This window comes from Phalacrocorax aristotelis, chromosome 4, assembly GCF_949628215.1.
Source record: "Phalacrocorax aristotelis chromosome 4, bGulAri2.1, whole genome shotgun sequence".
Classification (NCBI taxonomy): domain Eukaryota; kingdom Metazoa; phylum Chordata; class Aves; order Suliformes; family Phalacrocoracidae; genus Phalacrocorax; species Phalacrocorax aristotelis.
Window position 1 is genome coordinate 80,979,692 of NC_134279.1, and position 21,201 is coordinate 81,000,892.

Genomic DNA, 21,201 nt, shown 5'->3' on the forward strand with positions numbered 1-21,201 from the left:
TCCAGGCTGAACCACCCCAACTCTCCCAGCCTGGCCTCGCAGCAGAGGGGCTCCAGCCCTCGGAGCATTTCTGTGCCCCCTCTGGCCCCGCTCCAACAGCCCCGTGTCCTTCCCATGCTGAGGAGCCCCCAGCTGGAGGCAGCGCTGCAGGGGGGTCTCCCCAGAGCGGGGCAGAGGGGCAGCACCCCCTCCCTCGCCCTGCTGCCCGCGCTGCTGGGGATGCGGCCCAGGGCACGGTTGGGTGTCTGGGCTGCGAGCGCACATCGCCGGCTCGTGCCCAGCTCTTCACCCCCAGCACCCCCAAGTCCTTCTCCGCAGGGCTGCTCCCAGTCCCCCCACCCCCCAGCCTGTTCTGATACCGGGGGCTGCCCCGGCCCAGGGGCAGGACCTTGCCCTTGGCCCTGTTGAACCTCATGAGGCTCTCCCAGGCCCACCTCTCCAGCTCATCCAGGTGTCTCTGGATGACATCCCGCCCTTCTGGCGTGTCAGCTGCACTGCACAGCAGATAACCAGGTAATGGTTATCTTGGTTTAGAAAAACCCCGGGCATGGTAGATATTGCCCACTCAGGATGAGAATAACCTATGCCATTAATGTTTTCCAGCTAAAGGTAAAGGGGAAAAAGGGCACTGACAAATTAATACCCACTTTTATTTCTGAATTCCCTTAACAACTGCACACGACAGAGCATTCTCCACCCTTTGATAAGGCCACATCGAAGTCTAGCTCAACTCGAAGTTCATGGTAGATTGAGTATGGGAGTTTATCTTCCATCCCAGTGCCCTGTATATTGAAGTAAAGGTATTATCAGTGCATATTGTTATAGAAAGCATGCAACTTCCACCTCATTTATAACTTTGGGAAGATCATCTATAATAGACCGCTCTAATTCATTTAGGAAGGGAACAGTTACTGGTAGGTACCCACCATCAGTGCCCCAGCTGGGAGGGCTGGCTTTCTACGTGGTGAAAACAAGGACGCAGACTGTCCCCAAAGCCTGTCCCAGTAATTTAGATGCCGAGATGTGAAACACCCTTTGGCAAAAATACGATTTTCCCTGCTGACCACACTTTCAGTCCAGGCACTAAATCAGGTGTGGATAACTATAAAAACTCTTCTGCATTCAGCAGCTGTTCTCCAGTTCACCCTAAATAAATTGGTGGTTTGGGAGTTTGTCTACAATGAAATGGATGAAAAGAGTTACCCTACAATCTTTTCTCTTCACCCAAAATAAAAGTGATTTAGGGGTTTTGTTTTTTAATAAGATTTTCCATGGGAAAGTCAGCATGCTTTAAATTCACACCCCACTTCACAGTGGAATAGTTTCCTCACATGGAGAAGCGCCTCTTAACCCTCGCTAGCCACACAAACACAGATGTCAAGACGGAAAGCATCAGAGAATCCTCCAAACTCCCCATATAAATGAAACACAAGGTACTTTGCACAGCTGGTAAACGAGCTCTTGGTGATAAACACACTTAACGGCATTTACATTTGCTTAAGACACTTAAAGATTAAGACACCTACTGCTGTCTTCTCTGCCTACGACAGGCAGATGTTGGACAGTGTGACAAGCTGAAGATACTTTTTAGATGAGGTAAGCAGGCTATAAATGAAAAGCCCTAGGCACCTTACCCAAGGTACAGGGCTAAAAGTGGGCTTAACTTGAGCCTTGTGTCAAAACCCTTCATCGATCCCAAGGGAATCCACAAAACATTTGCACAGGATGTGTTTCACATAGTCACTTTCCCATTACCTTCAGCTAAAGATCCCCTTGGCAGATACATCTTTTGTACCCAGAAACATCCCCTGCAGATACATTCTCCTTGGAATATACTAGGTGGTGACAACTAGTGAAATGTGCTCATATCCACATCTTTCAACAAATAAGCTAGATGCTGGGAAAATATAAACACACGTCTTCTGCAAGAGTCTGACTTTATTTTCATTATGCCTTTTAAAAGAGTCAGTCCACTCCTATAAATATCTGAAGGGTGGGTGTCAGGAGGATGGGCCGGACTCTTTTCAGTGGTGCCCAACGCCAGGCCAAGGGGCCACGGGCACAAGCTGGAACACGGGAAGTTCCCCCTGAACATGAGGACAAACCCCTTCCCTGTGCGGGTGCCAGAGCAGGGGCACAGGCTGCCCAGAGAGGCTGTGGGGTCCCTTCCCTGGAGACATTCACCCCCCGCCTGGACGCGGCCCTGTGCCCCTGCTCTGGGTGTGCCTGCTCCAGCAGGGGGTGGGACAGGGTGAGCTCCAGAGGCCCCTTCCAACCCGCGCCAGTCTGGGATTCTGATTCTGTGAACAGCTTTGAAATGGGTAAATGCGGTAACTGCATCTGCTCGGGGGGGGTGTAAAAAAAAAAAAAAAAAAGGAGGAGTATTTTAATAACCAAATAGCCTCTCCCTTCCACGTATGGTACTGGTCCTGCCAAGCTTTCGGATCCTGACCATTCTGCAGATTCTTCATGTGCTGGAAACAAACTTTAGGATCAGGAACCTGCTGCAAAATCCAGGTGTGATCCCCTCACACACAGGATGCATCCCTCTTGTATCACGTTGGATTAAAAGCCAGGGATGAAGTTATCCTGCAAGTTTTATTAAAAGACATCTCTGAATGGTATTTGACTGCTAGAAGAACTGTGCTTTTAAAAGTTAATTTGCCCGGCTAACATGGGAAAAGTCTGAAAGCGCTGCAGCTCTCTGCTCTGGGACTCAAATATTAACGTGAATGCTACACACATACTGAGCCCCTTCCGCAGAAATGAAGTGATGGGGATGCAGGACCATAATTACACCGCCGCTCCGCCGTGCAGCTCGTGTGTCCATTTGTCACCAAGCATATCTTCCCCTCCCTGCTCTAAAGCAGATTAAGCTTAATATACTTATGTAGTTGTGAAGCGTACTGCCTATTATCCAATTAGACAGCTAACGAGATCTGAGTAACAGCACGTAGGCACAGATAACCGTTGGCTGATATCTGGTACAGATTAGACACGTTCTTTATTTTTCCAGCCCTTGCAGAAAAAGGGCTGGGATCCGTTCAAAGGCCACTCTGAAGACTGGATTCAGGTAATTGTTTAATTTTGTTTGGGACCCATAAACACATCACGTTTGTTTCCTCTTGATCTCCTGGAGCTGTCATATGGCAACTGTCTGTTACGAAAGTCCTGATAAATCTGGCGTGGCTTGCACATTTAAATTTTCAGTGTGGAGACGGGCAGATGTCATCACCTTTAAGGTCCCTTCTAGCTTCAAAAAAATCTATGGAACAATAAAGGATCTACGTATCAGCAGGAAAAAAAAAAAAAAGTATGCCCATACAGCAGCAATAAGGATAATCAGAAATGCAATCTTTATTAGCTCTGACACAGTTCCACAAGGCACTCCTATAAGATCCAGCTAAGAAAACATGAACTAGATGTAATCTCCATAAAGTGGCTGCTTGACAACATAGTTCTCAGAGCGCAATTATTGAGGGTTTGCTGTCTAACTGGGAGGGCACTGGAAAGCTGGTCCAGCCAGGCACAAGAGCTGTGCAATATTTTCATTACCGATTTGGATGATAGACTGGAATGTATGGCCATAAACCCAACAGATGATTTAGCTGGGAGGATTTGCAAGAACAATGGTGTGCAGGTTTAGATTTCCAAATCATCTTGACACACTGGTCCAACATCAACAAGAAGAAATACGTAAGAAAATTCAGAGGTACAAATGTAAAAATGGGGAGCAACTTCCTATACAGCAAGGCTCCAGAAAAGGCTCTGGCATTTTAGAGGGTCAAGGTACATTTACAAGGTTCAACAATGTCCCACAGCTGCATAAAAGCAAACCTCAGCCTGCAGTGGTGATCCACGGGAAGCACTTAGCTATACCTTGCAAAGTTTCATCCTTAGCTGCTCACTGCTGGGCAGCTAACACGTTTTTTATAAAAGCAGATTGAAGAGAATCTTGCGGAGAACAACAAAATTAAAAAACACCAGGTATGTGATTAAGCTAGGAACATGTCTGCCTTAAATGGATCTAAGAACAGACTAGCCCAGGCAAGTAGGCAGGCCACTGCCTGAAGGAAGCCTCCTTCTTCCTACCTCCAGCAGGAAAAATTCAGAGTTTAGCTCTTCTGAGTTAAACACTCTGGCTTTAATCTCTGTTTAAAAACAAGCTAATGGCCATCAACGTGGACAGAACGAACAAGAGTCCCTGGGCTTATCAACATTGAAAAAGAGACCAGAAACTACTTTTTAGAATCCTGTGTGCTTTTACTTCACACCCCTCTTCTTTCAGCACACTTCTGCCATAGGAAAGCCCCACATAGGTCAGTCTGAACACAAATTTTTCACTGATTTGAAGCAACTCCTTCATTATCAGATCTTTTAAAGAGTGACCATCCTAGAGACACTTAACCTGTCCCCACAAATGGGGGGATACAGACTGGACGTGTGGAACACAAGGTGGTTAAACTTTGGTTGGAGCATTGAGCTCGAAAGGTAGCAGCCAACGGACTGAAGTCTTAACTGGCAGCCCTTTATGAATGGTGGTCCTCAACGAACGGCCAGTACTGACACTGTTCATCATCTTAACTAATGCCCTGGATGACAGGATGGAGGGCCCCCTCAGCAAGTTCAGAGGCGGCACCGTACTGAGGAGAGCGGAGAACACACTGGAGGGCAGGACTGCCCAGCAAGCTGGAGGAGAGGGCTGGAGGAAACCTCATGAAGTTGAGAAACACAAAAGTCCTGCACCTGAGACAAAGAATACTCATTGTCAGCACAAACGGGGGACTGACACAGCACCTGGGGTCCTGGGGCAATAAGGTGAAGAGGAATCAGCAGCATGCCCCTGAAGCAATGAAATCCAGCCACATACTGGGCTGTATTGGGAAGGACAATAGCCAAGAGCTCAGGGAAATGGCTCCTTTTCTCCTCTTGGCACCAAGGAGGCTGTGTCTGGAGCACCACCTAATTTAGCCACGCTCCCCAGAAAAAGATACTGACAAACTGTTCAGTGGAACACCACTAAGACGGTCTGGCCACTGGAATACATGATGCAAGAGAAGAGAAGGAGGGAGCAGGGTTTAACTTGGAGAAGAAATGGTGGTTAGTGGAGGATCTAATTTCTATCTTCAGTGACCTAACTGGGGGTTTACGGAGAACGTGGAGCAAAACTTTTCTCAGTGAGTATGAACAAAGGGACAAGAAACAATGGACATAATTTGCAGCAAGGGAAATCCTGATCAGATAAGAGGAAAATATGCCTACTATGAGAGCACTAAGCATGGCATCAACCTGCCACGCTTGACTGGAAAAAGTCCGAAACTTGATCGGAAAAGTTCACAAAAAAACCTACCTTTGATTCTGGCCCTGCTTGGAGCCAGAGGTTAGACAAGAGAGCTCCAGATGTCCTATGCAACCTAAATTACTCTTCAGTTCTAAGAAATCATTATGAAGAAACACTGAACAAGGGATTTTGCCCAGTAGCCTACAGCACTCTACACCTGTTCTGCGATAACAAGTACTTTAGACTTAAAAGCTGTCAATAAAATACCTTCCACATGGCTAAAGATCCCTGTATCTGTAATTAAGGGAGACAAAGAGTAAGAAAGAAAACACTGGAGCTTTCACTGCCATTTGAAACAGAACAAGAGAAACTGTAGACTCACATTATACAAGGTATCATACAAAAGCTCTGCAAGAAAACTGAGGAATTCACAGAAGATACGTACTGATAGTTCAAACAAACAAAATCAAGACTGCTCCTCCCTACCTGCTCTTCCCACCGCAGTAAACATGAGTCGATGCCAAGAGGTGTTTCAGACCTGTCCAGACCAGCCTTCATTTTGGTGTTAGCTTCTTCAGTTGTCTCGGGACAAAGGCTCTCTGTATGCAGACATACCTTTCATACATACTTCCTACTCTCTCCCACTGAAAGGTATAAGAGGTGTTAATAAACTAGAGAAAATGCCTGCCACAACACACACAGACAAGGTTTCTTCTTTTTTTTTTTTTTTTCCAAAAATAAAGTGAAGCAGTCCATGAAATAAAGCACTTTGATACCGTTAAAAAGAAACTGCCACCTTTCTCCGAGTATCCCGTATCATGAACCACCTAAAACCTGACAAAATAGATACAGCTATGGTGTACGAGAAGGTCAATGAACGCAAACTACACTGTTTTGTGTAATGTGGACATCAGTCCACTTGGAAGCAGCAAGACCCAAATTCACTTCACCCAGACGGACAAGCAGCCCTTGGATATCTGCCTCTGTCACACAACAGCCATTTGGAATAACGTTCCTAAAATTATAATAATCAAACAACAATCACCTTCAAGCAAATGGCTAATTGTTCCTTTAATGCTGGCTGGCATCTTACTCAGTTTACTTTTGTAAGTGATGTTTTTAATGCTTATCCACTACATCTTCTGTCACACTTTATGTTTGAGTACTACTTTCCTCTTCGAATAATCTTCACAGCCACATTTTACCAGCTTTGGAAATGCATGAATAACCGTACCCTTCACGGAAACAAAGAGATAGTACGTACAAAATCAGATGCACGCAGCGTAACCACTGCAGGGAGGGATAATAGAAGGTCGTTCATGAATCTACAGCTGGGAGGTCAGATCAGGGAAGCGTAATTGCCCACGTTGCAACCGAGCTAGTCACAGGGAAAGCCTTGGTGAGAGCAGCTGGCAAGGACCTCCACCTTCTGACGGAGAGGCATTGTTCTGGGACAGTCAGCGAAGATCAATGGTACATTCCTGTGGCAAAGGTGGCACTCGAGGCAGAAAAGCACGTGCCCTTTTTTTTATAGTGGGTAAAGAGACAAAGCCACAACGAAGCGTTCCACGACAAAGCACTTTGTGCTGCCTCAGAAAGAAAAGAAGCTCATCCATCCTACCCCAAAGTCTACATATGAGAGTTATAAAATTGTGTCTGTCAGCTCAGTGCAGGTAGGTGCCAGAGGGAGCACTGCAGGCAAGTTTTAGGCCCTGCAGCTCAAGAAAGACACGGCCCAGATATTCCCAAAGCCTGCTGCAGAGGACTGAACAGCTCTCTCTGTACAGTTACAAAAGGGCAAGAGGTCAGTGATTTTCAACTGCAGCACAAGAAATCCAAGTCAGAATCTAGGAAAATCTTGGTAATGGTAAAGAACAATGAAGGACTTTAAAGGATCACCCAGGGAGAATGGGGAAAGTCCATCATTGGAGGCTTTTAACAACTGTGTTGAACAAACATCTGCTGGGAAAGTTTAGATAGATCTGACCCAGTCTTGGGGCAGGAGGTCAGATTAGACAATTTATTAAGGTCCCTTCCGGCCCTGCTGTTCTTTACTTACAACAGAAATAGGACAACAGAACATAGCAGCAGCCCCAGAGCACTCGAGCTTTCCTAATACTGCCAGAATAAGGCAGAGAAATGCTGTGAGATCCTGTGTGCAGCAGGTGTCCATTCCCACATGGGAACTTCCCTCTCTGTTTCTGGAGGAGCAATACAGACAGTTGGTCTTACGGAACAGGCGCACGAACAGGAGCTCCCCAGCACAGCCTTCCCAACAAGACAGTACCTCGCACATCCCACAGCACGGGGATGGTTGTTAACAGAAGCCCATCTGCACTTTCTCTCCTATTTTGCCTCTTTCACACCCCATCCTGCAGTCAGAGGAGCTCTCTATTTTTTTCCCTTAGGTCATTCTTCTGTTCCTCCCTGGAATATTTTCATCTGTAAAATCTTCAGAACTGGATCCCTTTCATATTCAAGGGAAGCCCTAAGCAAAATGTCTGTGTTTCTAAAAACAAAAAAGCTTGCAGATCGTCTGCTTAGCGTTACAGACTCATCTCCCCTCCAGCACTGCCTGTCCCTCTGCTCGGCTGGGAGCCTGGCATGAGAAATCCCACCTGCAGAAACACTTCGTGCAGAAAGACCTAGTTAGTGCCGACCTTTCAGTCACCCCCCAAGAGCCACAACCTTCGGTCCTTCCTACCGACTTGCCCGTGGCAGCCAGCCATTGAGAGCAAAGCTGGCTTTATGCAGCGTGCTCACCAAAACTCTGGATCCCCTCCTAACGCTCCGCTGTGCTGTGCAGGGAGCCCACCGCATAGCCCTGGACCCCACCCCAAGGGAATCGGGGGACAAAAAATGGGTAACAACCCGGTGCTTAACTCTAGAGCCACATTCAGCCCTTTGTCAAGTTCTCTTCAAAGTCCAGAGGCAGCAGATGCTGTTGTAAAACTGGAGCAACCAGTGAGATCCCCATGACTATAAAGGGGACATTTCATTTAGTTTACTGCATTACTGGAAGCATTGGGCTTCTGCAAGCATCAATTAATGGCACAGTGTGTTCTGCGAGATCAGACCGTCCAAACAGCAGAGTGTAAAGTGCAGGCCCCAAAGTACTAACCTTTATCTCAGGGTTAAAGCCTGACCTTGATCAACTTCAGCAGACGGGGGTTTTAGGAGTTTTTCCTTCCTTGCGTGCCTCCCCACAACTCCTCCCAGCTCATCCTGGCCGTGGAAGCACACAGTGAGCGAGACGACAGAAGCGGTCCGAGGCAGAAATACCCACATGCGTGTGCAGTACACCCCACCACATCCGAGGGCACAGTTTTGCAATCCCAGGACACTTAGACCTAAGTCTGCCCTATCCTTAAGAAGCACAGTCCTGACTGTGTCAGTCCCTGACTGACAGCAGCAGTCACGGGACAGGCCAGGAACTGGATCCAACTGAAAAATAACCCTATGAAAATAAGTAATAATCTGCTGCCAGGCATATGAGCTCCCTGATCGAGATCTCTCGCCCACAGTCACACCACGAAGTACACAAGAATAGGACCAGCCCTTTCACTAGAAGTAGTGCCTTAAAGTTGTGTAAGTCACCCATAAGACTGTGCCCTGACGGGGGTGGAGAACAGTTATGCAAGAGAGGAAACAAGCAGTCGGAGATAGGAGAGCACAGTGAAAATATCTTAATGCAGTTTCACTGCCGAAGCCAGCGTCTTGCAAAACGACGCTCCCAGCAACCCAGACTTTCCGAAAGTATGGTTTTTTAGAAGCCCAACCAAAGGATTACCAGACATGCTAACGATGCACGTCTTCCTGGCGGAGTCCTCTGGGATCACAGCTGCGACTGATGCCAAAAAAGAAAATCCTGTTAGAGAAAGATTGGAGATCAAAGCAGGAGGTTACACCTACATCCTGGAACGTGCGTGCCCATGGGACAGAAGATTCTTAAATTCCATTTCAGACTAAATGTCTGTCCATCCAACAGAATCATTAGGTTCGCATACTTGAATGTTACACCTGTACAATCTCTGGGAGAAAAACCATTCCCCACCTGCCCTGCAAAATGAATTCAAATGAACAGAGCTCTTATAAAGGAAAAAAAACTGCTCCTTTCCTATGCAATCCCCACCTTAGGAGTAAGCCAGGATTACCTGCTTAGCTTAGCACAAGGTATTTTCTGGATACATCAGCTACAAGGTAGCTTGAGGAGGTATTTCACAATGGAAATGATCCAAATCAATGTGCTTTATTTTTTTCTTTTTTTCTCTCCTCCAAGTGCGCAAACATAGTCATATCCTGTCCACTGTTTCAGTCACTCCAAGCATGCCAGCAACCTACGCTGTGAAATGCCACTCCACTAAATTGAGAGGATACACTTAAGGAAAAATTAAAAAAAAAAATCATGCATTATGTAGAATAATGAACAATGAAGAAATTAATAAATAACTATCCATTCTTCAGAAATTATCTACCTCCATTTAGGTCTCTAATTCGTCAGCCAGGAAAACAAATATTTTCTTATTTCTTAAAAGGTACTTCCTGCCTTTGAACTCAGTAGGTACAAAAAAAAAAAAAAAAAAAACCAACTGGATTTTAATGAAACTTTCAAGCCATTATAAAGATTCTGCAGTCCTTTAAAGACCTATTGGATAAAAGAAATGCAAGGGACCAAAACCAAAGATTACCCACAAGCTGAAATCATCTTTATCTACACCAGTTCAGCTCTCTGGGCTCCAACACAGCTGAGAATCTGCCTCACTTACTGTGACCTCTGTTCTGTCACCAGTCTGCTCCGGGTGCCCCCATTCTCAGAAAGCAGATAAACATGGTCTCAGAGGATGATGTGGAAAACAGCTCCCAAGACAGAATGTGTGACAACCAAAGCTCTGTGTAAATCGCTACTCTGAGGCTGCAAAACCTCCTTCCCTCAGACCCAGCAAGCTCCCAGCCACCATCATTTTGAGTTCTCCGAGAGCACTAACAATAGGCGCCTTGTTTTACCGAGGCTTGCAGAAAACCCCAAAGGATGGCCTGGTGGCAGAGAACTACCCTGAAATAGCTCAGGGATCAAACTCCAGCGCAAACAGCAGCGAGGGTCTTTGTGACCGCTCGCACATTACATTCCTGCTGATAACCTTATCTCACTACTTTCAGAGCATCCCAGGCTTTCCTCCATACCAAAACACTCCCTGCTGCATCCACCCTTACAACCTCATGTCCCTGGTCCCATAACGTCACAAAACAAAAACTCCAGTGGCCACAAAAAAAACCAAAACTGCACTTAAAACCAAGGACATGATTAAAATTCACCAGAGAAGCACCACTTTTTACAAATCTGCTGCATTTAAAGATCCCCAGAGGAAAAGGTCACCAATACATAAAGCGCATCTCCCAAAGCAAAGGTCTGTGTCATGCTGCTGTCAGGTCCAGCCTGCAAACAGGCTGTTTTAAAAACCTGGCGTGCTGCGTTATCCCTAACACAGGGCTGCCGGTCGAATCCCCACCACCTGCGCCGTTCCTCCAGCCTGCAGTCCAATCCCTGCCCCAGGGTCCCTCAAGGGTGCTGCCTCAGGTACCCGAAGCCTGTTCTTCCCACAAAACGGATAAAGAACACATCTGAACCGCAGCAGCACAGCTCTATGTTTTGGTGATGCGATGGACACACTGGGGTCAGGTGAAGGTAAAGGACGGTGCCATCAACTCCATAAAGAGCACGCGCCCTGCTAAAACAGTAACACACCAACTGATGAAATCCTACTGGAGAAAAGACAGCTGCATGTGTCAGGTTTAACCCCAAGAGGCTTTATTGCAGGTTGCAGTGGACTCTCAGAAGGTACAGGGAGGAGCTGAACCCCACAGGCTCCCCAAAACACATTCACAACCGTATGCAGACGCAAACACGGGACCTCAAACTCAGGTTCTTACAAAGCCGCTTTCCAAAGCAGAGGCACACGTCACATGAAATGCACCGCATCAGCATGCTCTCCAGGTGCCACGGCGTGCCTGGTGCTAACTGCAGTCGCCAGGAAGTTTTCTTTTCCAAGTAGTTCATGTTCCCACCCACAGCATTTCTGGAATTTATTCTTAAAATAAAAAGAAACCACAGAAACATTAGATTTCAAAAAAAAAAAGCAAAGATTTGTAACTAATTCCCATGGTGACCACTACAAACTCAAGCGATATTACTGTGCATACTCCCACGTGCCCTCTGCGCAGAGCATGGAATACCTCAACACATCAAAGCCAACGCATCAACAAGAGCTGATGGAAATGGGACGTATCATCAAGGTGGCTGAAAACTTTCATGTTCCCTCAACAGGAACACGACAAGGATGACAACATATTCTGGAAATGCCACTGTGTTTCACAACGCCATTTTTTAAACAGTCCACTTCTTAGGAGTCCATAATACGAGGAATCAGTCACAGTCATTGTTTTACATTTAGGCATCCGTCCGCCCACCACCACAGACCTGCTAGCACACTTGGTGGGCAAGAGGATTTGAACCCCAGCTCCCACCAGCCAGGAGAGAGCACCTTGGACTATCGCTCTCCCACATTACTGCTGTGCTACGGATTCATTTTTGCACCCAAGCAGAGCAGGACAGATCCTTAAGCCAGACGGTTTAGACGCTCTCTTGAGAAGGAAGAGTTCAAATCCATTCTTCACCCACTTCATTTCCAAGAGGTAATCTTCATTCCCCTTTGAGTTATTATTTACCATTTCAACACAACATTTTAGCTCACCAACAGAGCTAAAAGTAACCCATTATTTACCTTCCATAGATTTGGCTTCACTGACTTCTGGACAGGACTAACGTTTGTGGCCACTGGGAAAGGATTTTTCTACATTTTTCCATTTTCTGGTCTGTTAATTACAGTTACTGCGAGGAGGAGACAGCAGTTAGATTTGTGAAATACAACAGGCTGTATTTTAATATTTGTCAAAGGCACAGAGAAAATAATTTCTATTTCTTTTTTTATAAAACCCAATCATACAAAGTAGGTAAATCCAGATACTTCAGAAGTCAGCACTGACGTTCCCCCTAGACCCTCATTTGGGCCAGCAGGATATTAGTTGGAGAATCTTAGATGTCATTAGAAGGGATTATTTTTCTGTGGGACGACAGTGACAGAAAACATGAAGCGATATAATTAGGGTGAAGAGGACAGGCAGGTACACTGCTGCAATAGTCAGCAGGAACACAATACAGGCAGAAACACCCCACCAGGCTTCTGAGGCAGAGATGGGGACAGTCCGCTGCCTTTTGCGGATGGAGGATTGTGTCAAACCCCAGTCATCCCTCTGGGCTAAGAAGGGGCCCAGGCAAAGAGCACCATCACACCTTTTATACCACAGGGTCCTGGAGGTGAACCCATAACCCATAGGTGTCCTTCTGCTTGTGAGGAATGTTAGCAATTTCACAGAGCTTTCCAAACCCTAGCTCAACCTCTCCATCCCCACCAAGCCAAGTGAGATTCCCCCATCCCAGGAAAAGACTGTGTTTCAGAGACAACCCAGTTAATTTGTGACAGCACTCAGACACACTTTGGTGGAAAAGACACAACCGAGAGAAAGCCCTCCAGGTGAAAACCAGAGAGGGCTATCCAGGAGTGCTTTCAGCAACAGTAGAGATGGGGACAGGGAGTCCCAGGACACGAGCGGCATGTTCATGGTGTTCCAGCCACGCACTCTGCAATTTCAAGAAAGCTCAGCATGAAACAGTACGGCTCAAGAGCAGCTGCTCCACCGAGCCAAAGGACTGAGGCGGAAAAACGACCACAGCGCCCAGTATCAGCTGGCGTTTTCAGGACTTACAGACCCAGAGATCCATGCCTATTTCCACATACAGTTTGGCCATAACACCAGCTACGTGCTCCTCTAAACCCCAAGATGCCCAGGTAAACATTTGAGCAGCTATGCAATGATTTGGATCCAGGCGCTGAGTCAGACCTAAGACCGTCGGGTTTTTACCACCTCAGTAGTCACCCGAATCTGTATCCCAGTCCAGCTTCCTACTCCACAACGGGGGTACGAGGGAAAGACAGCGCTGTCTTTTTTAGAGGCAAAGCCAGCTGAAACTATGAACCTTAATACTCACTGAAAAACACCATACATCTGTTCTGTAGCAGTGCCATAAAAGATTAGTAAGTGCTGGGCTGACAATCTGGAAAGGGAAAAGGACCTAGGAGAGCAAAGTGTTATCACTAAGTCAATAAAACATTTGTAGAAGGCTGAAAACATACAGCGTTCTTGCACAATGCACAGAAATGCTCCCAGGCTGATTTCTCACCCTCTACTAAACCTGTCTGGTAACTCTGGGAACAGGACTGTGTCGCACAGGCTAAGGGAAAAGTGGATCAACAGGGTGAGCTAAGGACAGAGCTCTGGACTCGGCTCTATTTGTGCAGGATCGCAGGGTGGATGCGCATTAGCCAATACATATGGTTTCACTTTTACGTAAAGCTTGTGTTTACATCTAACGTATCAGGGCAACTACAGCTGGCCCCAGTGCCGGATTTGAAACAGAGCGCCTATACGCCACGCAAAGGATTTTTAAGGGTGATGAGAGAATGAGGATCAAGTGGAGCAGCTGCATTTCTGGGGCTGACGATGGAAATTACTAAAAAACTTTGAGGTCAGGTTCGGTGACTGACAATTGGCTTTGTGCATTTCGCTACCGCGCGTGCCGGACTAACCCCTCATCCACCACAGCGACTCCCAAGACGGAGCAATTCTGCCGAAGTCAATGGTTTTGACTTGAAAACACGAGATCGGCAGGAACTGCCAAGCCCCCGGTTATTGTAACAGCTTTGTGTAAACAAGAAACGCCAAAACGCAAACGAGCTCCAACTCTTCGCAGCTCGTCATTTACATACTGCCTCACGCGTCAGATGGCGGTGACTTCCCCGCTTAACCTTTATTCTTCGTGTCATCACCCGAAACGCTGAGGCGCGCGGGGACGCACGGCGTGGGCGATGCGCTGACAGAAACGCATGGAGGGGGCGGGGGGCGCAAACCAAAAACACCCCCAAAACACCCCATAAACACCCCAAAAGCCCAACACACCATCTCAGGCCAGCCCTCGGCCGCACACCCGCAGCATCTCCCCCACGCCTCCCCAAAACCGCGGGCGGGGGTACAGCCGCCACCCGCAGCCTCCCGCTCTCCGCCCGGGCTGGAAACCCTCCTCGGCCACCTTCTGAGGAGGGGAGAGCCACGGCTGAGGCGGGCGCCGGCCTTCCCGCCAGCCCCTCGACGCCGGCGGCGCTGACAGCCGCAGGTGGCCGCGGGACGGGCCGGGGCGCGGCAGGTGCCTGCCTGGGGGAGGACGAGGGGCCCGGGGAGCCGAGGGACACCGGCGAGCAGGCGGGAAGGGGCCGCCGCCGCCTTCCCCCCCCTCTCCTTCCCCGCCCCGTACCTCTCTCTGCGGTGGCCGGAGGGGACGGGGTCTGGCCGCCCGCCCGCCTCGCCTCAGCGCCTCGCTCCCCTCCCCGCGGCTGGCGGCTCCCGGCCCGGCGGCGGCTGCGGCGGCGGCGGCGGCGGCTGCTGGCGGCACTGCGGGGCGAGAACCAGCGCCGGCCTGTTTTCCAGCCGCCTCCCCTTCGGCCCGCCCCGGCTCCGCCTCAAGGATCCCCCCGCCTCCTCCTCCTCCTCCTCTTCCTCCTCCTCCTCCTCCTCTCCGCCCGCCAGAGCGGCCCGGCCTGCGGGGACCGGGACAAGGACACCTCAGACCCAGCCCACCCAAACAGCAAAGCCTCGGGCGGGATAGATCGTCGGGGTTCATAAATAAATCGTCGGGGTGGATAAATAAATCCTGGGGTCGATAGATAAATCCTGGGGGTTAATAGGTAAATCCTCACCTCCTCCTTTGGCACAGCGAGGGGGACCCCAGCGTTAGCCCGCAGTGCCCCCCAGGCACACCGCCCGGGCTGACACGGGATATATTCTCTTAAATACCTCTGGGCATAAAGCTTCCACCATGTCAGCCTCTCCCGAAGGGAGGGGAAAGCAAAAACTCTTATTATGATCTAACAAGTCAGGAGACAGCTCTAACCCAGACCTTAAGTTTTGGGGATTCAAACCCCTTTCAGCAGGACTCTAACCCACTCCTTCCTTCCCTTAGGTACCCTTATAGCCAAACCCCGTGGGGTTTCACCGCGTCTGAGGGGTAGGCAACCTCCCTTTTAAAGAAAGGAATGCCTTTTACCTTCCAGGGGTCTTGCTCAGAGCTCTTCGGCCCAGAGATCAGAGGCTCTCCCCAAGAATCCCTCGGTGCTGGCTGGAGGCCCTGCGATCCCACAGATCGTCGAGATTCAGAAGCAATGTCCCATCCGGGTCGCCAAAACTGTCACCAAAATTGGGAATAAACCTCTTAACGCCAATGTTGCATTAAAAAGTGGGCATTCTCTTGATCGCAGCGGTGGATGCACGGCCGATCCTTCCGCCTAACGTGCACACCTACTGCAGTTCATTTTTGAGGTAACAAATTGGCGTCCAGTGCCCTAAAGCAGAGGGGCCAGGGCTCTCCCGGCTTCTGAATTTGATGCCTTTCATGCAGGTGAAGGGTAAAACTCTTGTCTCTAAGCGGCAGCCCTGTAAACAGCGCATTTTATTAAATTATAGCCTCTTTCCAAAAAAAAAAAAAAAGTGTGCAGCCAGGAATGAGCAATGTGTAAGGCACAGGATGAGGAGCTGAAACACCTGACGAACCCCAGCCTTACCATTAAACCAGCCAGCTGAAATTGCTTTTGGATGCCCAGAGAAAAAGGTCTGGAGAAGAGACCGTGCCTTGGATGAATATAGTTGTGTCCGCAAATTGCCTTCGAGCGTTTCAAGGTTTTATAAAACACGTCCAGCTGCCCATCAGAGGTTTGCACCTGCACAACCGGGGTGAGGTTGCTTAGCCAGCCAAAACATCTGGAGAAAACAGCAAGAATACCGTGGGGCTCAGGTTTCACAGGTTCAACCAGATTTTAAATAATAACTGTGCAAACTTTTCCATTTCATATATACAGTGTTTTCTTCCAGACTCTTCTGACTGCCCTTTACGGCTGCTGTCACTGCTGCAATCGATACCTTCAAAGCATCTCAAAGTACCCAGATGCTGTAGTATTTGACAACTTGTATAGGACAACAGGCATTTCGTGGCCACATGATGTGTGTGAAACATGGTTTCTGAGCCCGCAAACCCTAAGGATGGCTGTCCCCGTCCAGCACACCCCTGGGAGCCAGCCAGCCCTGCTGGGCCAGGCTGGGCATGGTGGGGCACTAACAGAGACGAGGCAGCAGCTCTGTCCTGGCACGCATGCCCCGTAGCCTCAACATAGGGTCTCTGCTGAGCCTACAGATGGAAGCAGAGCTTTGCAAATTAAAGGATTCAGGGAAATGAGCCACATCCCTGCTTAAACCAGCTATATCTGGAAAGAGGAATTGACAACGAGGTTGGTTATGTTGGCTGGAAGGAGCAGTCTTTCCCACCGGACCGGACAGAGTCCGAGATAATGAGGAAATAGGGTCAGTTTGATGGTCCAGCTTGGAGCTAGCTGTCTAGAGGGGAAGAGAGGAAGCCACAATTTCCTCCCCGTAGTCCTCAGCATCTCACACAGCAATACCTGCCCCCAGGGCTGCCTCTAATCAAGGTCACATCTGTTCATAGCCAAAGAGGGGCCACGGTGAAGAACAGACTGGTGCTCCCTGTTCCCACAAAGAAGCTGACCCATGAGAGATGCTAGTCATCCAGCAGCTGGGAAAGCTGGTGAGCCAATTCCTACTGAATGGCACTTCTATTTCCTCCATAGCAAATAAACAACTGTTCTCCAGGACTGCACTAGCTCTCAGCTCCCTTGGCTGCAATTTGAAGGATTTGAACTAAATCTAGAAAGCTCTGAGTAGCTGGGGTCCCCTGGGCTCTACCCTCTTTCTCCAGTTTAAATTTGGCAACAGAGCCCAGCCAGCTCAAAAGCCCTAGGCATGCTTGCGAGACGTTTTGAGGGTACATAGAAATGCAGCTACCTGTGGGAAAATAAAGCTAAAATGCATTACAAGCACATGTTTAATACAGCGTTTGATGCATTAAGGAAGAGGAGTTGACAGATGCAGCTGATGTTGGTGCCATACTCAAACAGTAGCTCAAAAGAAATTTGATGAAATCCTAAAATAAGCTCTTCTTGTGCCTCTGACTTTTGTTTTCTTAGCCTGGGGTCTGTGAACAGCTGGCCTTCAAGGTGGATAGAGCATCTTTCCTGGGAAGAACCCGTGAACCACAGGTTTATGAATGAAATGTAAAGTGGATGCTAAAAATCTGGAGACTGTAACTCACAAGCTAGGAAGAAAGACCTCCTTGTGCGACACACCTGAGAAGACTGCCGAGAGCTGCAAGCCAGAGGCGTAATAGGCCTGAAGAAAGAAAAGGGTATTATTGCCTGGAAGGTCTCTTTCTGGGAGGGTTGTTGGGGTTTTTTGCACTAGAGCAAGATCTCCCAGGGACGGACAGAAATAGCTCAGGTCTCATGTCCTTCAACGCGCGCGCATTCAAATGGAGAAAAGACTCTAGCAAACTCATCTGGAGACCTCATGGTGGGCACGAGGTGGCTGGAAGGGTACCTGGACACTGGATTAATCTGGGTTTGGGGGTGTTTGAAGCCTTATCAAGGGGATCTACTGGATGGATTGATCCTTTTTTCTCTCTGCCAAGCAAAATAATGATTTAAAGCCATTAAGCGATTGTCCTTTAGATTCCTATTGACCAACATAATGCCCCATTACTAGAACTGTCAGGCAAGATGAGGATCAAGCCTGGCATGAAGCTTTTTTTAATGAAAATAAAGATCCAGCTGCCTGGAAAAGAGAGCAGGAGCAGAGATGAAAAATAAGCAGCATTCAGTGCCCCTCCATGCTCCAAAACACCACATTCCTGACGTTCAATATAAAAATGCTTTTCCTCTTACCGTTCTCACACAGCGTTTTTCATCGACAGATTTAAAAATGTCAGTAAAAGTGCCGTTATCCACGTGAAGTCAGCAATCCTTCAATGCAAAGCCATCTGATACAAGCCACAGGGCGTGCTGTGCTGTAAAGATTGCCCACTCTGGCTAAGATTCAGAGTTGGCACTAAGAGCACGTCTGCAGCCTCATTGCACGTCAGACGTTTGGCATGTGCTCAAATCTTTGGGGGATCTGCTTGCATACCGACATCTAGCAGGACCCCTCTCAAGGTAAAACATAACTCAAAAGCAAACACAAAATATGTAACTTAGAACAGGGGTTTTTCCAACTTTCTAACCCAGGCATTGTTATCATAAGGGTACCTGGGTGCAGAGTTTGGCTCCTGCTCTGGGCTGGGTGACACGCGGCAGCAAAGCTGCTTCTGTTCCCCCAAGCAGTTTGCTAAGCAGAGTTTGGAAATTCCCATGTTAAATAATTATATTACAACATCTCCAAACAGCCCAGCTGGCTTTTCCATCCTCTACACTGTTTGTTTACTAGAGAGAGACTAATCCATTTTACCTGCGAAGCGGACGAAGCAAACTTACTGTGAGGGCTCAGATATAATGCTTTATTATCTTCCCACCCGTACGTAAAACGGAATTTCCATGATTCATTCACCCACTTGAGGAACACTTGAATAGTCACAAGAAAACATACATTCCCAAGAGAAAAAGCAAAACCACATCCGGTGCAGGAGAGAAAAACATTCTAACATAAATACAAAATCCCACTAGAATTTTTATCTGAAGCAGGACTGCTGATCATAATCACAACGGGGAAGGGCAAAGATCAAACGGTATCGCTTCATGTGACTGTTTTTCCCCTTTTCCTCACAATCCCCTGACAATAAGTCAATAAAAGGTTTTACCAGGACTACAAAGGGAATCTGGAAGCCCAGCAGCCTCCCTTTGAAAGCATATTCAGGGTACAGGCGGTTTCAGAAGTCACTTCAGAGAGTCTGCCCTTTGCCTTGTGACCTCCCAGCCATTCTAGTGTAGCTGCAGTAATTCATAGGAATGAGTAATAAATGATGTTTGCTATTCAGTCATCATTTGACAAGCTAAGTGACAGCGAGATCGATCACAAATATTTCCCTGTGACAATAAACAATCTAGACACAGAACAACCAGCTGGCTCACCTTTAGGGTTAGAAACAAATAAAGCCCAGGTGAGGAGAACTCCTGGAATTCCCCTCACACGTTTTTTTCTTCCTTAATCCCTTCTAGGAAAGCGGTTTCCAGAATGATACAGCCCAAACAATAAGTTGTTCTAATATCCCGAGAGCTGCAGGCTTTAACACTTTCCCACATTTATTCCTGGAAGCATATAGCTGCTGAGAAAAGTATCCGATCTCAACAACAGAAAAAAAATGTACTTGTGGAAGATCCATTGCAATTCTCAATAAATTGTTGTAGCGCCCATGCACCCTGAACACTTCAAATGTGTCGCTATTTCTAGCTTGTATCTGTCAAGCTTCAAGTCCCAAAAACTTACTCTTACCGCAACCTTCTCTCTGCTGAATTTAAAAATCCTTCACAATTCCATTTCTGTGAGTTCTTGTGGCTAAAGTACCCCTTTGGCTTCATTTGGATTAGGAAAACTGGAAATATTTTCCCTGGAGCACAGGCAGAAAGCGGGTTAAAAGACTGCACTGTCCCACACACTGCCCCCCACACACACACCCCGACACACATCTGTGTGCTGGCCAGGGGCGGTGCTCTGCTACAGCCGGGATATCTCCCAGTGCCTCCCTGTACACAACATCTGGCTCGTTCAGGAAGGAGCTTGGACAGCTGCTGTGCCTTGTGTGAGCTGTGTAAGCGCTGCAAGACTCTCTGGGATACATGGCGGCAACAACCTGAGTTGGTACAGCCAAGGCCGTTGTCCGTCTGTACTGGAAGGAGAAAGCACACGTGAGACAAATCCTTCCTGGACCTTCAGTCCCCACTGTCATCAGGTGAGCAAGGCTATTAGTGCATAGATCCCGGCTTCAGCAGTTCATGTTTTTATTACATGCTCTTTATTTATTTATGTATTTTTCTTTTCCCTTGCTGCTTGCTACATCTCCCAAAAATCCTAAAGAAAATTGTCTTCAGGAGATGGAAGGAGAAGGAACAGGAAGGACAGCAGTACCCCAGCCATACCACAAAGCAGATACCTTTGAAAAAAGGTGAAAAAAAAAGAGGCAGAAAAAAAGGGGCTGGCAAAGAACAGCAGAACAACTGTCCTGGGTGAGAACAAAGATCTGTCTAGGCCAGCATGCTGCCTCCACAAGTGGAAGAACAAGACTCGCCCCTCTCAGTTCCCAGGTGTTTTCTGCACAGGAACTTCGTGAGATAGTCATGGTTTCTCTGTATTTAGCAGCCTTCTTGGGATTTTGTTTTCATGCGCTTGTCTGCTCTCCCCATGTAAATATTAGCAACGCCAACACCCTGCAGCAAGCAGTTCCACCAAGGAACCGTATCAATGACCCATCCTTTGATTTGCTTGGAGCTTGCTTTCTTCATGCCCCCATGTTCTTATATTGGAAGAGACAGTCAAGAGCTGACTTCTCTGCAAGTTTCTCACTATTTTTTATGCCTCTAGCATATCCTTCTTAAGTTATCCCCAGGAAAGTCCTGGCTTGCCTAGTGTGCCTGCTTATGAAAGCAGTTATGGACCTTTACTCTACTTTGCCGCCAATTCAGCATGGGTTGCATGAAACTGCAATCACTTATTCTGAACACAAAGAACCCAGGAAATGAAAATCTGGCAGGTACAAAGGAATAGGGTTGAATGCAGAAACCTGGGAGGAGGCTTTGCTGATGACAGCGGCACAGCTCCTGCCTTATCTCACGGCAGGTAACAGAGGAAAGCGCAAGCAATGGCGACTGCAGTGAGAACAATGGAAAAATGCAAACTAGTCCTGCGAGTCTCATTTTTCGATC

The 21,201-nt window shown here is 47.8% G+C and overlaps 1 protein-coding gene across 2 annotated transcripts in view; it reads right to left on the bottom strand.

The window, feature by feature from the left end:
- The window catches only part of SMOX (spermine oxidase), a 56,776-nt gene extending 41,887 nt beyond the window's left edge, over positions 1 to 14,889 (bottom strand). The window contains exon 1 of one of the 2 annotated variants that reach the window (XM_075092205.1): positions 14,706 to 14,889. The gene's annotated coding sequence lies outside the window, so the exon portion shown is untranslated. Of the gene's footprint in view, positions 1 to 8,402; positions 8,824 to 14,705 lie in introns of those variants that run through there. The other variant, XM_075092206.1, reaches the window with a different exon arrangement.
- Between the last annotated feature and the right edge of the window lie 6,312 nt (positions 14,890 to 21,201).